Source organism: Tiliqua scincoides, chromosome 8 (assembly GCF_035046505.1).
Source record: "Tiliqua scincoides isolate rTilSci1 chromosome 8, rTilSci1.hap2, whole genome shotgun sequence".
In the NCBI taxonomy this organism is placed as follows: domain Eukaryota; kingdom Metazoa; phylum Chordata; class Lepidosauria; order Squamata; family Scincidae; genus Tiliqua; species Tiliqua scincoides.
Genome location: NC_089828.1, coordinates 46,291,680 through 46,310,591, shown reverse-complemented (window position 1 = coordinate 46,310,591; position 18,912 = coordinate 46,291,680). Strand labels below are relative to the sequence as shown.

General features: G+C 48.0%; 1 protein-coding gene and 1 pseudogene across 1 annotated transcript in view; one reads left to right on the top strand and one right to left on the bottom strand.

Moving 5' to 3' along the window:
- Positions 1 to 18,912, bottom strand: part of SEZ6 (seizure related 6 homolog) — a 157,655-nt gene that overhangs the window by 66,149 nt on the left and 72,594 nt on the right. The gene's annotated exons all lie outside the window — the stretch shown is intronic.
- On the top strand, positions 17,811 to 17,930 carry LOC136659774 (5S ribosomal RNA; annotated as a pseudogene).

The window sequence follows — 18,912 nt, the reverse complement described above, 5'->3', positions numbered from 1 at the left end:
GGTCAGGCAAAGCAGCTACAAGGCTTATCAGGATGTCCCAATTCTTGGCAGCTCTACTCAGAAGTAGTCCCACCGCAGCAGGTCATTTAATGTGGGTTCCCCTCCCAAGTAACAATGGAGCCCATAGAAGCCATGAGATTGGAAACCGTGATTGCTACAAACTGCCTCCTTCCTGCTTTCGCATCTCCTTTTTCCCCCCTTCAGCCAATCCTAAGGAAAGAACCCCCTTGGGCTCCTCCTCCTGCCCTCATAAGAACATAAGAACAGCCCCACTGGATCAGGCCATAGGCCCATCTAGTCCAGCTTCCTGTATCTCACAGCGGCCCACCAAATGCCCCAGGGAGCACACCAGATAACAAGAGACCTCATCTTGGTGCTCTCCCCTACATCTGGCATTCTGACTTAACCCATTCCTAAAATCAGGAGGTTGCGCATACACATCATGGCTTGTACCCCATAATGGATTTTTCCTCCAGAAACTTGTCCAATCCCCTTTTAAAGGCGTCTAGGCTAGACGCCAGCACCACATTCTGTGGCAAGGAGTTCCACAGACCGACCACGCGCTGAGTAAAGAAATATTTTCTTTTGTCTGTCCTAACCCGCCCAACACTCAATTTTAGTGGATGTCCCCTGGTTCTGGTATTATGTGAGAGTGTAAAGAGCATCTCCCTATCCACTCTGTCCATCCCCTGCATAATTTTGTATGTCTCAATCATGTCCCCCCTCAAGCGTCTCTTTTCTAGGCTGAAGAGGCCCAAACGCCGTAGCCTTTCCTCATAAGGAAGGTGCCCCAGCCCCGTAATCATCTTAGTCGCTCTCTTTTGCACCTTTTCCATTTCCACTATGTCTTTTTTGAGATGCGGCGACCAGAACTGGACACAATACTCCAGGTGTGGCCTTACCATAGATTTGTACAACGGCATTATAATACTAGCCGTTTTGTTCTCAATACCTTTCCTAATGTTCCCAAGCATAGAATTGGCCTTCTTCACTGCCGCCGCACATTGGGTCGACACTTTCATCGACCTGTCCACCACCACCCCAAGATCTCTCTCCTGATCTGTCACAGACAGCTCAGAACCCATCAGCCTATATCTAAAGTTTTGGTTTTTTGCCCCAATGTGCATGACTTTACACTTACTGACATTGAAGCGCATCTGCCATTTTGCTGCCCATTCTGCCAGTCTGGAGAGATCCTTCTGGAGCTCCTCACAATCACTTCTGGTCTTTACCACTCGGAAAAGTTTGGTGTCATCTGCAAACTTAGCCACTTCACTGCTCAACCCTGTCTCCAGGTCTCCCTCCCACCCTGCGTTCAAGGATCATGGGTTCCTTCCTTCCTATCATGGGTAAAATAGCTCACTCCTGCCTTGCCCTTCCTGTTTGGATGCATTAACCCTTTCCTTGTGGCTGGAACCTCCCCCCTGCTCACCTGGTCAGAGTGATGGCCCCAGAAGGTGTTTCAAGTAAGAAAGCAAACCCAGACACAGGCAGACTTGACTCAGCATGTGTGGGGATGAGTGTCGAGTCGGGGGCCCCTGATTTGCGTGTCTTCCATCCACTCAACTCATGAGTCAATGAGTCCCTGAAAAATGTGCATTTTTGCTACTTGAGTCCAAGTCACTGACTTGAGTTCCCACCCCTGAAATTAGCCCCCCCCCCCCGAAGCACTTGGCAGTGATACTGCTGCTGGGTTCCTCACCACTGCTACTCATCCTGTTGGGTAGGGGCCCCCTGTAGGGCGGGACACCTGCAAAAATGCTTTGCTTTGGGACCACAGCTCCTATGGCCGGCTCTGTCTCTGGGCTCTCACAACCAGTTCTGGTGTTGAACTTAGGCCTGGAAGATTCAGGTTCAAATTCCTGCTTAGCCATGAAGCTTCCTGGGTGACCTTGGGCCAGTCACCATCTCTCAGCCTCACCGACCTCACAGGGTTGTTGTGTGACAGTTGCATAGCTGAAGGAGGGGTCACAGGACCCCTCCTGTGCTTTGCAAAAGAGATTGGACAAGTTCCATAAATGTGATCCGGGCACCTAAGAAGAAAACCTTCATGGTCAAGTATACGTCTGAACACCAGAGGAGCGGTTGCCTTGAGCTTCCTTTTTGGGATAGGAAAGGCAGGCAACATATCTCTTAAATAAATAATGAGTTAAGGTGTGAAACGGTAGAGGGTAGTTTTCTTCAAAGTCATGACATTCGATTAGAAACATCCTTTGGAATGTGAAGCCTCTATTAAATAGAATGTGGCAAATTGTTCCATATCATTAAGGCTGAAACAGCTTTGGATTATTAACCTGAAACTCAATTGATGCAAAAGTAATGAAATATACATTCATCATTTTATAAACATAGAGAGATAAAATTGTCATCAGTGCTTTCCAGCACTGACATAGGGGCAATGCAGCTTTGAGGTAAGGGAACAAATATTCCCTTACTTTGAGGAGGCCTCCGTGAGTGCCACCCAACTGCAGGATGCAGCACATGTCCCATTAGCACCGCTATGCCAGTGCTGGAAAGCACTGACATCAGGGGTTAGGATTGCGCCCTTAGTCTCCCTCATAGATGGGCCAGCCCTGAATCACTTACCCCAGTGATCCCACTTATCCCAGTCTCAAGGGGCTGGAAGAAATTTGCCAAGACATTAGTGGAAAATTCTCATCAAATATAGCAAAAAATCCTATCACTGAAACTCTCAAAGAGTTAAATGCTTTCAGCTCTAAGAAACTGAGAGATTTGAGGTCTAATTCTTCCAGGTTTTCTTTGCTTGCCTCCACAAGGTCTTTAATTTCCTTCGTTAACGTCCAACCCATTTTCTAATGTATGGCCTGAAAAGATATATTACTGTTGATATGACTTATTTATAAAGGAACCTTCATTATGAGCCCGAGACTTTTTTTTTTGCCCAGGGAGCAAGAATTGCTTTGAAAGTCTTAATGTGGTCTCTTTCACAGGGCTGCCCAAATCAGAAAGGAGGAAGACTTGCTCCAAGTTTAAGCTAAGCCGGACTGCTGAGTTGAAACGTATCTGGAAAGGGGCGGGGGGTATAAATCTGTTGGTGATCCGCTACAATGGGAACAATCAGGGCACATCCATCAGTGATACTGACCAAGGCAGTCACCCCAGGTGCTGATTGGCAGAGGTGGGGGGGGGCCTGTCTCTGCCTGCTCACTTCCACTGTTCCCCCTCCCTCCAACCATTCTCTGGCTTCAAAAAGGAAGCGTGGAGAAGAGGAGAGAGGTAAGGCAGTCTCTCCACCACACTTCCCCTCTCCCTTTCCAACTCATGGAGCAGAAATCAGAGTGGCAAAGCTACAGGGGGCAACACAGCAAGTGTCACTGCCTGGAATGGCTCTGACAGCAAATGGGAGGGGGGGGTCACCTGCACCTGCAGTATTTACCCCACTGTCTCCCAGTAGCTACGCCACAGGTGGAAGGAGGAGGAAGAGGAAAGCCTGAAGTAGTGGCTGGCATGTTGATGTGCAATGGGAGGAGGCATTTGGTACAATGCCCCAGGTGCTCAGAGTCCTCAAGCCAAGAACAATGTTATCTATCTATTTGCAAAACAATATACGCACATGTCATTGCTCTGCACCAGTGGAGCTTCGGATAGATTATGGCAAATTGTTCCAGTCTAAACGCTACGGAACAATTTGCCACATTTCATTTAACAGACATTTCCCCTTTTGAATAATATTTTTTAACATAACCATACAATTTTTGCCCAAACGCTGGATGTATCGTGTAGCCTTGTGTGCTCCCGGAGGCATCTGGTAGGACCCTGTGAGGCACAGGAAGCTGGACTAGATGGGCCCTGGGCCTGATCCATCGTCACTCTTCTGATGTTCTTATGATGTGACATGCGCTGATTGGATCCAGTGAAGTCGACTCTTAAAGCAGTCATCCATGAGTTTGCCTAACCCTTTAAAAACAGCACCCAAGCCAGCATCCATCAGCTTGCCTCGTGGCAGCCCGTTCCAAAGTTACACATCCCACACTAAACTCAAAAGTATCATATTGATAATAAGCATTTATGCCCTGCCATTCCCATTTACATAAAGATGCTCAGAGTAGTTAAGAACAAATAAGAGAAACCAACATAAGCACTCATTGTTGTCACCTTTGAACCTGCTGCCATAACAACTCGGTTGGAGATCTTGAATTTCTTGCATTTAGGGCGCAATCCTAACCGCTTATGTCAGTGCTTTCCACCGCTATGCCAGTGCTGGAAAGTACTGACATAAGGGGTTAGGATTGCACCCTAAATGTCCTCCTTTTCCCTGTGTGCAGGCAGCGCATAGCCTTCTTGTAATTAATAAATTATGGGTGCAATCCTAAGCCCTTATGTCAGTGCTGGAAAGCACTGACATAAGGGCAATGCAACTCTGAGGTAAGGGAACAAACATCCCCTTACTTTGAGGAGGCCTCCGTGAGTGACACCCAACTGCAGAATGCCGCACACATCCCATTGGCACCACTATGCCAGTGCTGGAAAGCACTGACATAAGGGGTTAGGATTGTGCCCTATATGTAATATATTATATGTAATATAGTTTTAAATTTAATAAGTAATATAGGGTTTAAATTAACCACATGAAATCAATAGACCAGTGTTTTTAGCTTTTATTTTGTCATGTCCTACAATTTTCTTGAATGTCCTACATTTTGGGGTGCCTTGCCCTCTTTTACAGTTATGACATCTGGTCACCCTGTAAATATCCTAATCCTCTTATCCCAGCCCTACCCTACATTTGTGTCTATTATAAATATACATATATTGAGACACAAATGTCCGGGACACATAAAACTAGGTTTAAATGTTCAGGGACACCAGTGGCTGACTGTGGCCAGGACACAGCTGTGCAATGGTCCTATCATCAGGTGAACCACAGCTGCTGACTAAAGGATGCCTTTTCTCACCAATGTATTTTAATGCTGGCCAATCTACAGTTGCTTAAACCAAGCTGATGCCAAGCTCCAAGTCCACTGACTAGACAAGTCCAGACATGGTGGCCTTGGATCCGAGAAGGAGGGGGGGGGGGAGAGAGAGAGAGAGAGAGAGAGAGAGAGAGAGAGAGAGAGAGAGAACAGTCACCCAAGCAACCGCCGCTCTTGCATTTCAAGCGCCTCGCTCCATTTTTCCCTGGGTCAAAACGATGTTCTCCAAGCTGATTAATATTTTAACCCCCCGGCACATCTTGTTACCGGATTTGAATTATATATGCAATAGCACCCTATGGGATTCGGAGCATGTAAGCCTCTTCGTAATGGTTTTTCAATGAATTCAGACGATTCAGCTCAGCCCTTTGCCCAACAAGCAGGGACCTTTTTCCCATGCCGGCAAGAGCCTGCAGATGGTCCCTCGCGCCAGCAGATTCGCAGCAACCAAGTGCTATTATTTCACGGCCCTAGGCCACGCCATGACATGCATCAGTGTGGTGAAGGAGGTGTTTCTATCATCTGCCGATGTGTGATTTACATGGGAAATGCAGCAGGTAAACACACACACAGAGAGACACACAAAGCCACTGCGTTCCTTTGCCATCTCGGACTGGCTGTGCTGAGGATAATGGAGACCGGTTGTGTCATAAAGGAACAGCATCTGGTCTGCAAGTGCATGGCTTGGATTATGCTGCTTAGAAGGAATTTTTTTTCAAAAAGTTCCCTGATCAGCAGTGGTAGTTCCGGGAGGGGTCAAGGGGGGGAAACCCAGGGCACCATGCCTGTGGGGTGCGGCACTGCCGTGCCCGCCACCGTTGCTGCCTCCACCTGGCCTCTGGAGCAATTCCAAGGGCCGGGGAGGCCCCGTGTTGTGTCCATGCGCACTGCAAAAGCCATCTAAGGCCTCCAGAGGGCTGTTAAACAGTATTTCCGGTTTTTGAAAAACTGGAAGTCATGGCCCTTCAGAGACTTCAGATGGCTTTCGGAGTGTCCGTGGACGTTGCATGAGGCTCTGTATCACAGGTAAGTCTCTTCTTGGGGGGGGGGAATATGTTGCAGTCCTATGCCCCGGGACACAGGGGTCAGGTCTACAACTGCTAACTGGCTTTTGAAGTTTTTGGCTTATGCAAACCAACATCACAGCCAGCAGGAAAGTCCTGCTGGATCAGATCAATGCACCTCTTATCCCAGCATCCTGGAACACGACATCCACAAACAGAAAAAGTGATAGCGCTCCTTGGCTCATCCCCAGCAGTCAGGGATAGACTGCATCCAAACATGGAGGTTTCATTTAGCTGCTGGGATTGCCAGTGAGTGACCATCAACTTGTCCTCCTGATGGGGATATAGGTACAGTTCAAAAAGCGATACTTTTCACTCTTTAAACTATATCATAAAGATCCAGAAGGGCTGAGTTCCAAGACAACTAATGCAAATGGTTGCTTTGGTTCTAATAAACCCTCAGTTCGGTTTCATCTCCTGTTCTCAATAAAAGATAAGTTAATAAAAGATAAGAAGATAAGATTATTATCTTATCAATAAAAGCTAAGAAGAAGTGCATGTTTAAAGTACTTTAACTCTTTAAACTCTTTAAAATGCCTGTATCCCTACACCTCAACTCGCCCTTCATATGGTTGTCACCAGAGTCACAGAGGAAAAGAAAAAGTCAATGCAACATTTGGGTTTTAAGCTAAAACCCACCACTTCCCATTAAACTCTATGTAGTAAAACAAGGTGTTGCTCTGCATATCTGTGGCAAAAGCCCCGATGCATTTTGAGCTAAAAAACAGGATGGTGACCAGTTCAGTATAATGTTTGAAGGACAATATTGTGCTGCATCCCCTTGATCAGCACAGGGTGCATCCTTTCTGGAGAGAAGCCCAAAATAGATCTCTGGGATATCACCTGGCTAGGGGCATGTGATTGGATCCATAGCAGAATCCACATCTGGAGTGTGTGAATCCCAGTCCAGGCACTTGGGGAGGTCAGTAGCTAGTGGTGGCTATGGTTCTGCACTATTGCTGAGGTCCAGCAGAACAGGAACTTTGGATGCTGGGACATTCTTCCTTGCAGCCTGAAGAAGGCTCTGAGGATGCACTCAGTTTGCAGAAGCTCACCAGGTTGGGTCCCAGCCTCAGGCAACAAATATAGCCTGCACTCTATGCGTGCTCAGAAAAGTTTCCCCCCCCCCCCCCCACAGGTTCAAAGTTTAAAGTCTTGGCATGTAAATAGATTCTGAACCAACATTGGTGAGATTTCTAAGATGCCACATTATATCACTGCCTTTCTGCCATGATCCATCTTAGTCTGTTATCTCTTAAACTATAATCGCAGCTTTCCTCCAAGGAGCTCAGGCCAGTATTCATGGATCTCCTTCTGCAGGGGAAGACAGAGGACAGCTTGCTAGAAAGATCCAAAACAGGTGAAAAAAATAAGGGGGGAAATGAGAGATTTAGCTACATCTTCCTCCTAGAGCAGTGGTTCCCAACCTTCAGGAGACCATGAACCACTGAGGCAAAAATTGGAATCATCGTGGACCACATCCTACTGGGTGGGAGGTCTCAAAAGTGATTGGTGCACAGGTGTAGCCCAGAGGGAATGGGGCCAGCCCATTGGGTGACACCATGCCATGGGATGACGGTCGCACCAGGGGTCATGCCTCTTCAGGATGTCTCTGATCAGAAACACTTAATAAAATTCCTGGAGACCAATTTGTGTGTGTGTCTGTGTGTGAGACCTTGCAGACCAATTTTCAGGTTCTCATACACCACCTGTGGTCCATGGATCACAGGTTGGGAACCACTGTCCTAAAGTGACATTAAAGGTGCAATCCTAACCCACTTTCCAGCACTGACAGAAGGGCAATGCAGCTCTGATATAAGGGAACAAACATTCCCTTACTTTGAGGAGGCCTCCGTGAGTGCTACCCAACTGCAGGATGCAGCACACGTCCCATTAGCACCACTGTGCCAGTGCTGGAAAGTGGGTTAGAATTTGGGCCCAAGTTGGGGCAGCCCTAGGCCTACACATCTAAGGGCGCAATCCAGCGCAGGATAGGTGCCCAAAGTGGCTCAGCCAGAGGTAAGGGGAAACTCTTCCCCTTACTTCCGGGTAAGCCACTGCAGCCCTCCTGAGACAGCATAAGTCAGAGAAAAGCAAAGCTGCTTGAAGCTGCTCTGCACTGCTCGGGGAACAGGGTTGGGATCTGGCATAACAGCGGGATCCCGGCCTCACCTCCCGCTCCCCCATGCCTACCCCCAAGACAGACCTCTGCCTGCCCTTCACTGCCCCATAATGCCTCCTTTCCACCTCCTCCCTGTCCCCCGCCAGACCCCTATGTTGGCTGAGCTTGGCCAATGCAACTTACCTGGAGGAAGCTGACATGGAGGCTGGATGCAGACTCCATGCTCCAGCGCACCTCCATATGCTGGTGCGGCTTCCTCCTGAGGAGGCGCAAACATGCTTTATGGCGCGTTTGCGACCCTCCTAGGCTGGAGAATATGCAGTTAGGATTGCGCTGTTAACTGTGAAAAAAGCAATACCAACAGCACATTGGTCCTAAAAGTTGCACAAACAGAAAAGTAATGCAGCTAGATAAGTAAATGGCAACATTATATGAAAGCACTGGGGGGGAAAAATTGAGCAGGTTCAAACACATTCAGAACACCCTATCATTGCTTGCAGAGTTATAGTTAGGAGTAAGCAAAGCGTACAGTGTTTTAAAACAGAAATGACACATGAATTGAGCAGCTCGAATAGAAAAGATGCTTTCTAATTCAGCATCCAGGAGTGCATCTCTCGGGTGTGTTACCTTGACAGCAGGATCAAAAGAGACTGTAACACAAGTTTGAGCAAGGCACAGAAGCATGTTGGAACAGGAAGATAATGCTGTGTAACAAAATTTGAACAATTTTGTGTTTATCGGATTATTTGAACGTTTATTAATTTTGATGCAAGGATTTCCAAAAATGCCACAATTTTTGGCATTGCATCAATCGTTTAGCCACAATTTACACTATGCAGTTGTATTATCTGACATGCATTACAATGCATTAGGCCAGTGGTTCTCAGATGTTTAGTACTGGGACCCACTTTTTTTAGAATGAGAATCTGTCAGGACCCACCGGAAGTGATGTCAAGACCACAAGTCACATCATAAGAACATAAGAAGAGCCCTGCTGGATCAGGCCAAAGGCCCATCTAGTCCAGCTTCTTATATCTGGAGGATCTCTTGGCTCACCAAATGCCCCAAATCAAGCAGGAAATTTTTTAACTATCCTAGGGTGCAATCCTACCCACTCTTACCCAGGAATAAGTTCCATTTACTATCATTGTTAAAAGCATATACATAGTAGCCTGTTAAAAGTACAGATCTGTAACATTTCCCCCAATGCAGTCACATGCCATGGTAGCATCAAGTCTTATATATTAAAAATAAAATATTGAAATGAATGGGGATCCACCTGAAATTGGATCATGACCCATCTAGTGGATCCCAACCCACTGTATGAGAAACACTGCATTAGGCAGTAAAGCATACACAAAATTTAAGGTCACTAAAAAAGTTTTCATGATTAAAAAAAAACAAAACCAAGATTACTGTTGGAATCAGCGTCTCTGAATTGTATAAGAAACATCAAAAAATTTAGCATAAACAAGTGTGGCTGCAATCCTATACTCATTTTCCTGGGAGTAAGACCCACTGAACTCAAGAGAACTTACTTCTGAGTAGACATGCATAGGCTCAAGCTGTGTGTTACACAGTGTAATGTAAGACATAGGAAAAGCTTCTAACCACTCATTATAGGAAGGTATGCAACAGGGACAGTGGTCAGGTCCCTTTACACTGAAGTAAAATGAACTATTAGTGGGTGATGTGAAGCAGGATTTCTCTTAGGCCCTCTGGTGGTGCATATGGGAAATGGCATTGCAGGAATATTTATTATCATTAACTAAGAATAGGATTGGAATCTCCCGTTGGAGCAATGGAGAGAGTCCTAGGATTTCCTTCTCCCATCCCCAGTCCCAGCCCAACATTGTTCTGTAGCATCGGTTCAGTGGCCCCATCCGTGAATGTGGGTTGAAGAGCAGAGAGAATATGGTGTCTCAGGAAAGGTTTGGCAGGAGTGGCTTTAAGTGGCAGGCTGGGGGATGCAGCAAACTGTCTGGGGGTGTGTTATATAGTGGGTCCATGAGAATAAAGGAAGGCACAGTGATAACAGCTCAATACATTTATTCCATCTTCAGAACAGAACCTAGCCATGAATCTGACACAAGGCAAACACCCCTGGCTTTTATACCCTTTAGCTCCGCCCAGACTCCCCATGATTGGTGCAATTGAAACATTAACTACAGGGCCAATGGGATGGTAGGATTTCAATCCATCACCCGATTGGCCAGTAATAAGTCTGGGCCAATCAGTTATGCAGGATTTTGATCCTGCATAACTTGCGTACATAACAGAGTGCCCAACCATCACCTCCACTGACTCTTGGCCTGCTTGCTCTACCCAGTCACCACCCCAAAATGAGTGAGGAGAGGAGGATGGGGCTCAGTGCAGCTCCTTCTCCAGTGCCACTGCCAAACATCACAGCAGTTCAGCAGCAGAAGCAGTCACTGCTACCTCTGGGAGGCTGTCACCTTCCTACCATTCCTTCCTCCCCAGGAACCTTCCTGCACAGCCAGATTACCAGAAGCAGTGGAGTGGGGGGAGGTACATGTGCAAGTGGTGGAATTTGGCACTGGAGTGCCAAATCGACTTGGTCTGGATCTGCGTGAGGGTGAATCACTTGGATTCCTGGAGTTCCCACTCTTGGAAATCCATGGGTTCCATGAACCAGTGGGCTGTCTCACAGCCTAGTTCATAGCAAGAAGACGCTCACCAATAAAACAACCCTGATAATGACTTCTGCAGCTGGCCGACTAAGCAACCTTCTCAAGATGTGGAGGAATCACAGAAACCTCTGGGGCCCCCTGAAAAGATCCAAATGGGCAAGTAGGCAAAAGTCAGGTTTTCATAATACCTCCTCACCCCCTGCTCAGTCTCACAACAACCCATGGAACAGGTTGGGCTGCAGACTTGGTGGCTTGTCTGTGGTTACCAGGGTATCCGCAGAGCTGGGGAGAGGAACTTGAACCTTGGTCTCCAGGGGTTTCCTCCAACATGCTAGCCACTACACCACACTCCCTCACCCCCTCCTCAAATCACCAACTTGCATTTTCCACTGTGGCATCTTTTGACCCACTGAGTTTGAAGTCTTTGGAAGGTGTAAGAGGGTTCATGGGAACTGCGGCGTCACCAGGAGGGTGCGGACCACACCGGCTGATGCGCACGGGTGGGGGGGGATGATACCGCTAGTGGCCAATAATTTTTAAATCTTTGTATTTTTGAATAATGCCATCATGTTATATATCAATCAATGCATATGTTGTGCGTTGGCAATCTTCAGTCTCGAAAAGACTCTGGTATCGCGCTCTGAATGGTGGTTCTGGAACAGTGTTTAGTGTGGCTGAAAAGGCTGATTCGGGAGTGACAATCCCTTCCACACTGGGAGCAAGTGCAGTCTGTCCCTGGTCTGTCTCCCTGGCTATGGGCCTTCCTTCTTTGCCTCTTTGCCTCAGTCTGTTGGCTAAGTGTCTCTTCAAACTGGGAAAGGCCATGCTGCACAGCCTGCCTCCAAGCGGCCGCTCAGAGGCCAGGGTTTCCCACTTGTTGAGGTCCACTCCTAAGGCCTTCAGATCCCTCTTGCAGATGTCCTTGTATCGCAGCTGTGGTCTACCTGTAGGGCACTTTCCTTGCACGAGTTCTCCATAGAGGAGATCTTTGGGATCTGCCCATCATCCATTCTCACAACATGACCGAGCCAACGCAGGCGTCTCTGTTTCAGCAGTGCATACATGCTAGGGATTCCAGCTCGTTTCAAGACTGTGTTGTCAATGCATAATGTCACGCCAAACGCAATGCAACAAACCATACAGAAGTATCTCTATTCTATCAAAAGTTATAGCAAAAACAAACAGTGGGGGTGGGGCAATGGTGCATCACCACACCCACCACCCAGGGTATTGCCCCACCCACTACATAGGAGGGGGACCATCACGGGGGAGATGCACTGGTCTCCCGTACTGGGTGATGCCAACCCAAGTGACATCACTGCATGGGAGCAGGAAAAGAAAAAGACACCTGTTCTGAATATGTGTGGGGGGCAGAGATCTATGGGTGACTGACAGGCCCCCCCACCCTCCTGTCCTTTCCATTGTTGCAGGTGGATTGGAGACCCCCTGGATTAGGCTCCAGAAACCACACGGAGCTCCCCCAACTCCCCTCCTTGCTTTCCTGTGCTTTATTCCACCGACTGCTTATTGCCAGAGCTGAGCCATTACTGGGCTATTTACGGGCAGCCTTTCAAAGGCAATCTTTCAATCGGCCGTGTTTAAAGAATTGATTGGAGGCCAAATTATCCTCTCCCCAAGCGAGGAGAAACAGCACGTTCTCTCCAGTGTTGAAGAGCCTCTCTCAACTGCAGCCCCCCAAAAACACTCCAGAAGGAGCTTCCCCCTCCCAGCTGCCAGTGTGTTCAGCTCTATGGGAAGGGAAAGAAAAGGAAGTCATGCGGCCGTGTTTACTCGCGAGTAGGCAACCTTGCCTTGCTCCATAGAAAAGGGCAGGCTGAGAGCACTCCAACTCAGAATGGTTCTGATCCAATGAATGCAGCCCCCCAAAACACCGGAGGAGCTGGTTCCTCCCCCCCCCAGCTACAGTGTCCCCAGTATATGGAGCCCTATGGAAAGCGAAGCAGCCTCACGGTAGCGTTGACTCCCGGGTAGGCAGACATGCCTTGGCTGGTGGTCAGGCCAGGCAAAGGGGAATGTGAGGACACCAGAATGGTCCCGATTCGATGGGACTGGAGCGCAACAAAAGCCCCAGAAGGCAGTCTCCCCCCCCCCCCACTAGAAAGGACCAACTTGTTGGCATCCTTCAGTCTTGGAAGACTATGGTATTGCGCTCTGAATGGTGGCTCTGGAACAGTGTCCTCTCCAGTACGCGAAGCCTGGGTAAAGTAGGTATGGAGGATAGGCTGTTACCCATGCAGCAAATCCCCCCTCTCCACATCGCTGAAATGGTCCAATGGAAAGGCAGAAGCCAATACGGTTGGTTCCAGCGGCGTCGCAGGAGTTGCCAGAACGTGACTGTGTTCAGCCATGAACTGCCTCAGGGACTCCAGCTCCGGATTTTGCCTCGAGGTTGACTCCTGAAGCCTTTTGAGGCTTGAACTGGTAAGGAGAATGTTTTCTATTTTGCACTTGCAGTTTCCCTCACAGCCCAATCCTACCCACACTTTCCTGGGAGCAAGCCCAACTGACTCTAATGGGACTTCTGAAGTAATGCATAGAATTGGGCTCTGAGGCTGGACTCCTATCCCCACTTTCCTGGGAGTAAACCCCATTGAAACTAATGGGACTTACTTCTGAGTAGACAGGCATAGAATTGGGCTCTCAGACTTGTAAAGCCAGGTGGGTCTTTGTATTGATGTGCTTGAAATAGAAGGACTTTAAACTGGGCACTGGGGAGGGCCGAAGATCTCACTGATTCTTTTGGGGGGAGGGTGTTATTGCAGGCAGACTACAGAGAAAACTCACTTGGTGGAACAGGGCTGGCACCCCCTTATTTAATTATTTCTTTCATTTTAATTTAACTATTTATAATTATTTGTTTTAATTTGCTTGATGATGTCACTTCTGGCCATGACATCACTTCCATTGGGTCCTGGACAGATTGTCATTCTAAAAAGTGGGTCCAGTGCTAAAAGTATGAGAACTGCTGCAATAAGGTCTTAGTAAGTTGACATGGGTGTGTGTGTGACCCTACAAGTTTTCAAAATCACTAAAATCAGAGTCCGGAGGAATAATACCAACATGTTATATATTAGTCAATGTGTAATTTCATGCAGAATGCAATGAAACAAACCACACTGAAATATCTGTGTTCTATCAAAAAGTACTGCCAAAAAACCAGTGGGGGAGGGGCAATGGTACATCACCACGCCCACCACCTGGGGTGTTGCCCCGCCCACTGCATGGGGTAACACGCAGGCCTCCCGCACCAGGTGACACGAATCCTAGTGACGCCACTGTCTAAGGGGGAGCTTTGAGAAAGATATTCGTCTCTGGGTAAGACGGAGACGCTGGCATTCACAAATTCACATGCCCGGATGCCAGGAGTGAGTGTCCCCAGTTTCCGGGCAAGGACACCTAACACCAAGCATACTCATCTCCTCCCCAGGGGTCTCATTTTCCCCGCCATTTTGAGAAGGTAATAAATGGTAGAAATTTCGTCTGAGCAGTGGATAGAGCCTTCCACTGTATTTTAACTGTCTCTAGATTGCAATTCAAATGAAAGACGACTCCATCTCTCTCCCAAGCGTTTTATGGATGCCAGAGGACTTGGAGGAAGAGAAGATTAGTGACAACCACAAATGGAGCATAGGTAATATGTCAAGTCAACATATGTGGACTTCTGCTGACGCTATCTCCCCAGGTCCTTTACACCTGGAGGACCTCTCTCAGAAGATCGATGCAGTGTTAACTCCCTCTTTTTGCCTTTAAAGCCAGCTCAAAACTCAGCTTCCTGTGAAGACCTTGGCTTATCCCTGTAGTCCTAATCAACAAATGAAACTTCTAACTGCATGTGCTCCTATACATCCCTTGCTTACCCCATGCTGCCCTCTTCCTCTGTCCCACTGCAATTTAGACTGCAAGCTCCTCATGGCCAGAGACCTGTGATATTGCTCTATAAAGCATCATGGGATATTAATCCATATAATAAGAGCAGACTCTCTAACCAGAGAGCCAAGAACTGAACCTCATCCTGAACCCCAAAACAGATTCTAATATTAAACCTAATACTGAGCATTTGTACAGCACTTTCTGAGCATGCAAGGTGTTTCAAATGTGTTAGCTTGATGAAATCATTGCATCAACCCTGTGAGGTAGGCAGGTAGAATATTGCAGCTGAGGCTGATGCAACCTGCCTTGCGGCCATTTTGCGTAGGTAAGATCGAGACTGAGGAAGCCCTGATTGATTGCAGCTTAGTATCTTAACTGTCATGCTACGCCAAAAATGTATTTGCTGTCATGAATTGAAACCAAACCCATAAGTACAAGAAGGGGTAACCAGTTCAAAATAAGTGGATCAATAAGGCACTCAGGCCAATTGTATGACTGACATGTTATATTCCTAGATTTTTTAAAAATCCTTTTGTTGCTTTTCCTCGCAGAAAACTTTAAAAATGAACTGATAAAAAAAAACCAAGTCTTTCCCCCCTCTTAAGTTAAATAGTGACCGTTGCATTTGTTTTAGGGCACTGCAAGCAAAGGAGTTTGAGATGACGCTGCATGAAATATACCAAACTGGATCCAAGTGTCTGCACCGCTTTGCAAATCACTTTGAAGAAGTTAGTATCTGAACTGAAACTAAAGCAGAAGATCAGGGTCGGTCCACTGGTGAAGCCGGCTGAGGCGGTAGGCTGGGGAGAGGCAGCTAGCTGGCAGAGGGTACTCCCCACTTTCTACTTGCTTGCTACCTCCCTCTGACATGCTGTCTGCCTGCTTTACCCTGCTGCTACACCATTCAAGCAAGAGGAAGGGGGGGGGGTGACTTTCTTTTCTTCCAGTGCAGCGGCAGAAGATCATGGCAATCAAGCTGAAGGAGGAGGTAGGGGCCACTGTGCACCTTCCATGAAAGTGACTGACAAGAGAACTATCGTTGTCATTATTGCCGCTTCTGTTGCCCTCTGCTCACGGCTGATTTTTCAAAACAGGCTGGGTGCATAGTATCCTGGGAGGGGAAGAGTTTCAGCTCCCAGGATCCTCTCTGCCTGGCTAATGGTGAAGAAGTGGGAGGCGAAAGTGGCAGAGACAATAGAGAGGAAGGGCAAGCACACTGACATGCTCACCAAAGAAGCAGGCATTGGTTTGACCTGGACAGCGCTTTCAGAGAAGTTTGCCCTGTCCCTATAAATGAAACCAGAAGTCCCACAGTTCCAGATTTCGAGGCAAGGAGCATGGTAAGGGGTTTGGACTTCTATTTTTTATAGCACAGAGGTGGCAGACCTGAGATGGCATCAGGCGGTGTTCCGAATCATGCCACTCCTGCCTGTAACATTCCTATTCTCATCTCAAGGCTCAGTGCACAAGTTCTCCCCCTCCGTGCCGAAACGCTCTCCTCCGTCCATGGGCCGTCTGCTGTACTCATATACGCTGCAGTAGCCTTGGCCTCCGCTGATTTAAAAGCCAGGAGGATGTTTAATCTAAAGAACAAAGACATACTTGAAAAACAGACTGGACTTCTGCCATGTTTTCAGCCGCTCAAGGGCTATCTCAGCAGCAGCACTGTGTGAAACGGCAAGCTATGCCTTAGTGTGCAGGTACAGGCAGTTCTGTGCATGTGCCCTAGAGATAAGGTACATCTATGCCCTCATCAGAGATCTAGTGACCCAGGGATCTGCTGGATCCTGGAAGGTGGCCGTGCTGGTAACTTGCACTAAGAACACCTGAACAAGGCAAAGATAGGGGCAGTGATTAATCAGCCATCAGGGCCAAGAAACAGGGACAATTGGGGCATATCACAGTAGTAAGGGCAATAAGATAAGGGGGAGAGGTGAAGGAGAAGTAAGGCAGATTTGTAGGAAAGGGAGCAGGAGCAGCATCAGGGAACCTTTGATAGATGAGTGGTCCAACACATGGTCCATGGGCCACAAGTGGCCTGTGAAACCTTTTTTGGTGGCCCTTGGCAACATTCAAGAAAAAAAAAAATGATGTTGTCCATCTCACTCTCTTCTGGCTATAACTAACCCCAGGTGAGTACAAGCTGCCCCCCCTTGATGCGGTGCTGCCAAGCTGGCCGTGGTGCCGCAGTGTGAGGGTTAAGGCCCTGGGATTAACAAGGGCAGGAGCATGTGCAAGGGAGGGAGAGGCAAAGGAGGGGCTAGGGGTCAACTGGGAGTGCTATTTGGGTGGGAGACAGAGGGAGGGAGGGAGGGGCCACCATGGGGGCTGTCCCTACTTAAACCCTGACCTGGCCAATGAGGAATGGGGAGGCCCTGGAGGTGTAAAAGCAGCTGTCCATGACCCTGCAAGAGAGCCCAGGTTATGGAGGCAGAAGCCAGGTGACACAACCCCTGCCCCCAGCCATGCCTGAGGCCCATAAAGGGAGAGAATCCAACTCCCTTATATAATATATATTTAATTAAATATATTGTGCATATCCAATATTATATTGTAAAAACTTTATGATATGGAAATCTAATTCAGTGTGTGGCCCGCTAGTTCTGTGTTGAAGTACTCTTGAGACCCACTTTGTATGCAAGGTTGGACTGCGCTGGTTCATAGTATTTCTGGTCTCAGCGCACGACCTGTTTCAATCCACTGCTATCCAGGAAGATTCTGTGTGGATCATCCTGGCCTGCCTTTCCGGTTAAATCTGGCCACTGGCACAAACTCAGGCTCCAAACTGGGAGTTTGACACTTGACACTCTTCTGTTGAGTTGGGGCAATCTCAGGATCAGCTGAGGGTCACTGAGGCCTGCCCACCTCTGCTGCTCCTTTTCCTTGAACTTGAAAAGGAAGAAGGGACAGTGTGAGAGAGCAAGTGCCCCATTCCCATCTTCCCTTCCAAGTTCAAAGAGTGGATAGAGCAGAAGGAGGGGTGCTGGCAGTTGGGGCACTGCTAGATAACTGGGCAACATTTCACATGTCACCGCAGGCACCTGGAGGTCTTCGACTGACCCTGGACGACCTGCCTGCAGCCTTCCCTGTAAGCTGCACAACTGCACAGCTGGAATCAAAGCCCTGAGCAACAGTACTGCCACCCACCAGTGCAGCAACTGTTACCCTGCACATGCCCAATCTTGTCTGATCTTGGAAGCTAAGCAGGGTCAGGCCTGGTTAGTACTTGGATGGGAGACCGCCTGGGAATACTGGGAATGCTGTAGTCTTTCAAGACTGAAGGTTGCCAACCACCAGTCACAGCTACATGGCTGCAGAGCTTGGTGATGACATCACTGCTGAGCATCAGAGATATTGACAGCCGCACCATGCAGCCACCATAGGGTTTCATGTAATTGGAAACGATGCCTTCTCTTGCAGAGGAAATACTGATGAGAAATTCTAGTAAGGGCGCATACATGTCATACTCGGCTACAGCATTGCCCTTTAAGGCCAGGAAAGAATGATCACAATTATCACTCCATGTGGATCTTCCCTGTGGGAGAAACTGCATAAGAGCTAGTGCAGGCTTCAGGGTTGCTGGCAGAATCTAGCCCTGGGAAGGCCTCAGCACAGGGTCCCTGAGATCAGCACCTTCAACCGGATGCCCAAAGAACTGAAGCCAAAAGCACAGCAAACAATTCTGCTGAGGGCATCTGGGAATCAATTCTTTGTATTTATACCAGGTCTGACCAATCCAGAACTTCCATGCTGCTTGCCAATCACAGGGATCAATGTTACCCATTCCTTATTTGTAGTTTTATTGATCTCATACCTTGTCGCTTTGGGTCTTTCTGGAGAGGCGTGGGCTATACATTTTATAAATGAAAAGAAAATTACTCCCTTCTGCACCTGGGCAAAGAGGTAGCTTTTAAAGTGGTGTATTTAGCAGCAGGAGAGCAATTGCCCTCTTCACCCCAGCATGGCCTCTTTTCCAGTGGCTGTTGCTGGGGTCTCTTCTGAATTGTAGCTACGCACTCTCCTCCCTCCAGATTCCCTCTTTCTCTCTATCCCCCACTTCCTTTTTCCAATCCAGGAAGTACAAGGAGAAGTAGTGGCGGCAAGCCAGTGGGCAGGGATGGGTGCCCCCCCATTGGTCAGCTTGCCTGAGGCAACTACTTCAGTTGGCCTCATGGTTGGGCCGACCCTGGGTACAGTAATCTGCCTCTCCTAGTTCCTGAAGGCTTGCTTGCGTTTCAACCGCCAACAAA